General features: G+C 35.2%; 1 long non-coding RNA gene across 1 annotated transcript in view; it reads right to left on the reverse strand.

Moving 5' to 3' along the window:
- LOC108966728 overlaps positions 1–7,435 on the reverse strand; it is a 51,443-nt gene that overhangs the window by 17,013 nt on the left and 26,995 nt on the right. Inside the window, exon 2 of the long non-coding RNA XR_001993202.1 lies at positions 4,369–4,374. This is a non-coding gene — a long non-coding RNA (uncharacterized LOC108966728). The remainder of the gene's footprint in view (positions 1–4,368; positions 4,375–7,435) is intronic.

A 7,435-nucleotide genomic window follows, 5' to 3' on the forward strand; every position in this document is an offset into this window, starting at 1 on the left:
GCCACGTAGCGAAAAGAAGAAACGACTGGCGCGCTGTTGTTAACTCGGCTATAATCGCGTAAGCGGTGACTACGCCAATCAAGAAGAAGAAGATACATGTTGATTCATGTTTCGTGGACGGTGCAGAAAGTTCTTTAATACTACGCTTATCGTATAAAGCTGATGCAAATTGGTCTTATCCATTCATTTCCATTAGTTGCATTTAGTGCCCGGAGTAAGCAAACGCGGATCTCACCACGCCGATAGCCCATTCTCACCACATATATCATAAAGATACGATATGCGTGGTCTCCGCTATCTCACTGAACTTTTTCCATGGTCTGTCGAGCGGAATTTTACGATTTCTGCCACAAAATATCGAACGGAATTGGTGCGGGGTTATCCTATCAAGAGTTAGGAATAATGCAGCCTTTTAACTGCTAGATCACTGAGGTATATATCAAGCCAATATCTTTGCTATTGGTAAAGCCCCGGAGTGAGTCTCTAATGCATCAGCAGACAACTCCAGAGTCAACATTTACATGGACAGCCAAGTAGCAATCAAGGCTTTAACCTCGTTCGGATATCGGCCTAAGGTATCTAGGAAAGCAGAGCAGTGGGGAGTGTTGAGAAAAGCAAGCGACTTATCTTCTACTGGGTGCCAGGTCTCCAAGGCATCGAGAGCAATGAGATACTAAACGATATAACCAACAGTGGTGATATACCAAGAGTGACAGTCGTAAGCCGGAAAAGTGATCAACATCGAAAAGCACGTGCATTGTCTTTACGTCGATATGGTCAGAAGTTAAGTTTGAAGTTAGTGGAAGTTATATCAAACCGTGTTGCAACGATCCCTGGGTCCAATACCACAAAAGTCATATGTAAGACGATAGATCGAAAATATACAAAGCTGCCACTGGCACTTGATCAAAGGAACTGAAGGAACATCATTCGGATACTCACTGGTTACAGACCGAGAAGACTACAGAAAATATCAAATGCCAGGCACCAGGAAAACAACGGAACACCTATTGTGAACTTGACCCGCATTGGTGTAACCTAATTTCAGTTTTGAGTTGCATAAATCCGACTTAGACGACGAATATTTAGACAAGGAAGTTAATAACTTGTGGGAAAAGTTGCTGCTTTCTAATTAAATTGCCAAAATTCCGAAAAATTGCAACTAAATTGTCACATACTAGCAATTTTTGTAAAAATGAAAGCCAATCGCAGCTAACGGCCAAATTACACAACCCGTAACCGCACCTAAATACTTAAGTCCAAAGACTTCCTAATAAAATCAAATGCAAATTTAGCCAAATTTTTGTAACGGTTATCACAAAGCCACAGTTATGCCTATCAAAATCGCTAGCAGTGCAAATTCATTGAAAATAACACACATAACGGTACTATATGAATATATACATATATGTACATATGTCTATGCACATATGAATTTGTCTTGGCAAAGTGCAAACGGCAGCAATTATTGCAAGTGAAGCGCAACCAAGTCGAAGGAAATATGAAAAAAAACCAAAACACCATACTCCCTTCGCCAGCGTGTATGTCAAGTAGGGAAAGGCGTAACGAAGTTGCCACCATTCCCATTAGTTGCACTCACCCACAGCAAGCGCTGAGTTTGGCGACAAGCAGCAGCGCGCTTAGTTACTTGCAGTTGAACGCTTTTCGATTGCACTAATTGTTGTTGCATGCACTTGTTGTTGGACAAGCAGCAAGTGTTGGGGCGCTTGCCACATACGAGTATAAGACGAGTACAACACACAGCCACTTGCGGCAGCACATTCATTTGCATGGCACTCAGCCATTAACCTCCGTTGATGTCAGATTTGACATGGCCAAACGCCGCGACGACACAAAGCAACAGCAAAAACAACAATGCTGCTTGCCACATGCATTTATGTGAACAATGACAACTATTGTGTGGCACAAAGACGCGAAATATGTGAATGTGCAACAAGCGCGGAGCACAATAAGCATTTCCTAAAGTGAGTGACACACACACATATGTTAATTGTGGTTGCAACGCAGCTTTAATACCCTTCACGTATAAAAAAAAATTTTTTTTTTTCACTACAAGATTGTGAAGTTTGTGTGGCAGCTATATGCTATAGTGAACCGATCTGAAACTTTTTTTTGCCTCGTGAAATAAAATATTTTTCCATACAAGGACTTGATTTTGATCGGTATGGCATCTATATGCTATAGTGAACCGATCTGCACAATTTCTTCGTAAAATGTAGCATTGCCTGAGGTAATAAGCTGTGCCACATTTCATGAAGTTACCTTGCCAAATAAAAAAGTTTTCCATACAAGGACTTTATTTGGAACGATCAGTTTGTATGGCAGCTATATGCTATAGTAGACCGCTCTAAATGATTTTTTTGGAGATTATAGAATAGGTTTAGAAAATAATCTATACCAATATTCATGAAGATATATAGTCAAATAAAAAAGTTTTCTAAACAAAGATCTGATTTTGATCCATCAGTTTGTATGGTAGCTATATGCTATAGTGGACCGATCTGAATAATATGTTCGGAGATTGTAGCGCTACTTTTGAAAATAATTTTTACTAAAATTCATAAAGATATATGGGCAAACAAAAGAGTTCTCCATACAAGGACTTGATTTTGATGGGGGTTCAACAAATGAGCGGCTACTTGGATTGAGAAAGGTGCGTGAAAAATTTATGATCGGTATCTCAAAAACAAAGGGATTAGTTCAAGTATATACAGAAATATGTCGAATACTTTATAGAATCTCCGACGTTTCCTTCCGTATATTACAAACTTCATAACAAACTGAGCGGTTATATGTTCTGGGTCTATAATGGGTATATGTATAGTGTCAGTGGGGTGTTGCAAAACTAATAGCGATGCATAAGTCGCAAATTGTAATGAGCAAACATACACACATTTAAATGCTGGCAAATTATTGCAGTTGCTGCGCGCTTATGTAGCAAGCAAGTGTTTGTCTTTATGCTGCTGTTTACAGTCGCAATTATTTATGTCTGACAGTTGACATGTGACGGTTAAAGGTCGAGGCAAACGCTTAGAAACGAGAATGTGGAAATAAGTTTCTGCTAAAGGAAATTGGATTATAAAATGCATTTGTGACTCAGAATTATGCACATTGGCATGTATGCAAGCGTTGTATTGAAGAGGGGAACATAAGCAGCAAACTTGCGACATGAGGTGGCAAGTAATAATTGCAATTTTACTATTAGAAGTGGCTTTAAGGAACGTTGCTAATGTTAAAACTGGCAGCAATTTGTGGAAGGAGCATAATGGTGGAACAAGCAAAATATACGGGTCCAATAAAATGTTAGTTGATTTATGAGAACAATTTCCAGATGCATGTAGAAAATGATAAGAAAATCCCTGATTAGGAAGAAAATTTGAAAAAAAATAATATTTCTTTGTTTTCAAGGTTTCGTATATGAAGCGAAAATTCGCGCTTTATTTGAACAAAAAAGAAAAAAGGAGCACTGGACTCTAACCGGGAGTTAGCGAAAAGTCAACTATTTATTCTAATCGAGATTATCGATTACTTAATCCTGAACTGTCATTTATCGCTTCAATGTATTCTTAAGATGCCATGCGCGGCGCTTATTTTACAAGTTACCACATTTTTGGCCCTAGTCTGCTCCTTATACTTGAAACATCCCACTGAGAACCATATTTCCGTATGATTTCGAATATCGAAAGGTATTTGAGAGTTAAATACGGATTACAATTGTGACTACGAAATGGTGAGAGGAGTCGCTCGAGTAGCCTCAAACCTCTTGGATTCAATCTCCTACTTTTACTATCATATCTATTGACAGTTCCTAACTTGAGGTATTTCTATTTCAATAGGTAAAGTAGGAAGAGAGAGGTATATATGTCAAAAAAGTAATGAAGATAGAGAAAGGGAAGAACGAGATAGATATAAGCTACAAGAAAAAGTAGAAGAGTGATTGAGTAAGGGATAGAAAGTGAAAGATGGAAAGAGAGAGGATAAAAATATAACTAAAAGAATGGGATAGAAATAACCAGATATCGAACAAACTGTATAGAAGAACCTTTAAGAGAGAATCCAACTGTTCATTGCAGAAATGTAACTGTTCAAACATTTTATACATGAAAAATGTATGCAGGACCTACCTACCAACATTAGCCATTTCTAAAATATTTTTCTACATTCCCCGAACTGAGAAGTATATTCAAACAGAACTAAGAAAAGGTACATTGTTCTATAAACTTTTTTGACCGATTATTCAAACTGGTGGCTTAAGTTTAAGATAATCAAAAGATTTTTAAAACCTTTAAGTACTTATCGTTACAAATTTATAGATTAATGTTTTCTCTAGAAGACATGAATACATACTCGTACCTGAAATGAAAAAAAAGAGAAAAATAAAAGTTAGTAAAAAATATAAGAAATAAATGACTATAAATTAAAATTGAGTAAATACATAGAACTAATATCAAGGTGAAGTTCGGGTATTTATTAATTTATCGTAGAAGCCATTATTGCGGTATTTTAACCGCTAGTTTCATTTACAAACACAACGAGTTTGCCAGCTTGCCAAGAAAGTTTAAATRAACTCAATTTGAAAGATTAATATAAATATGCTAAATTTAAGGACTGAAACTTCAGACTCTCCACAATAAGAAATGGAAATTGGTGATGCCAGATTTGAAAAAAAAAATATATTTTTAGAAAAATTTTATAAAATGCAAGATGTAATTTATATGCCTCAATAACAGAAATGGGGGAAATTGTAAAATTGGGTTGCCAGATTTTCGAAAAATGAGATGTACATAAAATGTTTGTTTGAATTAATGCGTATTCCTGATAAGGTGTTTTAGTAAAAATTTTAAGACACAGAAATTTGAGAATGACAAAATTGAATCCCAACAAGTGGGAGTTATTGAAAGGAAGCAGGAAAATATAGCTTAAAAAAATTATTGGTAATGCATTTTAATAAACTTTTTAATACAAAAAACAATTCGCATAATGAATTTAAAATTTTAGCAACGGAAGTTATTAAATAATAGTGTTGCCAGATTAACAAAAAATACTTTTAAAAAAATTTTTTGGTTTTGCATTTAAATAAACATTTTAAATCAAAAATATCGCTTATTGAACCTTAAATTTTAGAAATGAGAGTAACTAAATCATAGTGTTGCCAGATTAACGAAAAATAAAATACTTTTAAACAAGATTTTGGTAAAGCATTACAATAAACATTTAGACGTTTCTGATAGGCTTGTTTAAAATACTAAAAAAAATTTAAATTTCTGAAAACCAACAATAATAAATAAATATAATCAAATATGTGGCCAACTGAAAAAGAGTTATAATAAGTTTAATATATACTCATATTTGTGTACATTAAATATATTATATTTTGAAAATGAATGAAAGAGAAACTGAAAAAACTTAATAGTAGTGTTGTCAGATTGCCGAATAATAAAATATTTTCAGAAAACTTGCATCAAATATTTTTAATGTGCTACAAATTATATTAAATTTTGATTTTTAACCTAAAATAGGGTTGCCACCTTGAAAATAAATATGGGTTTTTAATATTAAATTTTCTACATAATATATTTATGGTATTTGATTAAACCGGGCTTAGTTGTAATGAATATATTTTGTTAGCGAAAAACATCATTTCTGAAAGCTGTTATTAATTTTTTCTAACAAATTTGAATAAAATGGCTACCGATATAAAAATTCCAAAAATTGTAAGATTTTTTTTTTTTTTTATGAAGAAAAACTAAATTTTATACCTTTTTTTGGCTCAAATTACATAATCTGGTTGCAATATCAATAATCTTTGTTGCCATACTCCTTTCAACAAAACACACCCATTTTTCAACATTTTGTCTTGTCCACATTGCTGTACATGTTGCTTGCAACACTGCGTTGCTTACGTCAAATAATATTAGCCGCAAAGTCACATGCGAGCAGATTTGACAAGCAAAATTGTGACACTTCATTGAGCAGTTATGCCAAATTCGGAAAAAATGCCGTCAAATGCAGCCAAAAAATTACAAGCAATTAGTGCAAGTGAAAAGGATTGTGGCGAAAAATCAATTAGCCATAAGAAACGCAACTCGCTGTCAACTAATTAATGGGGCACAGTGGCACTAAATGCTGAAAAATTGCATACTAAGTTGACAGCGAACATTGACAGCAACAAGGAAGCCATATTTAAAGGCAAACTAGGGATGTGTGTGTGTGTGCGCAATATATATGGGCTGTCACATTAAATGATAATTTATATTATGAGCAAACGCGCATGCGCATGCGAGCAATTAGCGGTCAGCGTGTGCAACATATTTATTGCTTACCGGCAGCGGTTGTAGTACAACAAATACCACAAATGAAATATGACAACGACGACAAGTAAAAAAGTTGTTGCTGCAGCGGCGAGCTGGTTGGAGCAATCGGCCAATTTCGGATCTATAACTTGCGATTAGCCTCGCCATTGAGGTGTGAACTGTCAAAATCAGCTGTTTAATGCAATTATAAGCGGTTAAGCATGTTTGTRTGAGTGTGTGTGTCGCCACAAACGACTGCCGCGCAGACACACTAAACAAATTACGGTAAAATGATGTACAGTCTTGTTAACCAACTACATGTTTGTTGTTGCTTAATGCCAAACCGCTTTTAAAAACGAGTTGCCGAGTTGCCACACGGCGTTAATTTATGATGTCACACACAAATACACACTTAAATGTCAATGTGACAGCGCGCGTCTGCGCCAAAGCCAGTGTCATCGAAAATGCGAAAAATAACAGCGAAAAAAAATTCAAATTATTTTGCCAAAAATGTTGCACGTTCAACGCCGCAACACAAACGCCCATGTATGCGACAAACTTGTGTTTGTTGTTGTTGCTGCCAATGCCGCATTAATTGTTGGGCGCGTGTTGGCCAAATGTGTCATGCTGATTGCCCGTTTAGTGCGCGCTCCCCTCCTTCTCCCTCGGCGTTGTGCAGGCAGCTTGCTTGACGACTTGTCTATGCTTGCAAGCTAACGGTTTTTCTGTGCAGGCTCAAACGCAAACCAGAATATTGGGTGGCAAAAATAAACTGCAGCAAATCCGTGAAAAAAATTTTAAATCAGTTGTAAATTGCTGTGCGTGTAGAAGGAAAATATGGTGTATCCAGTCATACACTGAGCGAAAAGTTTGACAATAAGTGGAAATATTTTCTGAAAAAGCGAAATAAAGTTGGAGCAGAAAATCGGCTAAATAAATGAATCAAAATAAAAAAATGAAAAATATAGGAATAAAACTGATTCTAATATACAAATACAAAAAAAAAAAAAAAAAAAAAAAAAAAAAAAAAATTAAAAAAAAAAAAAAAAATTTGCGCAAAAAAATACTGTTGGTAATAGCAAATTTTTGAATTCATAAAATTGTTTCTTTAAAATTCGATA

Source organism: Bactrocera latifrons, unplaced genomic scaffold, assembly GCF_001853355.1.
Source record: "Bactrocera latifrons isolate USDA-ARS-PBARC rearing strain unplaced genomic scaffold, ASM185335v1 scaffold_17, whole genome shotgun sequence".
NCBI classification, from domain to species: Eukaryota; Metazoa; Arthropoda; class Insecta; order Diptera; family Tephritidae; genus Bactrocera; species Bactrocera latifrons.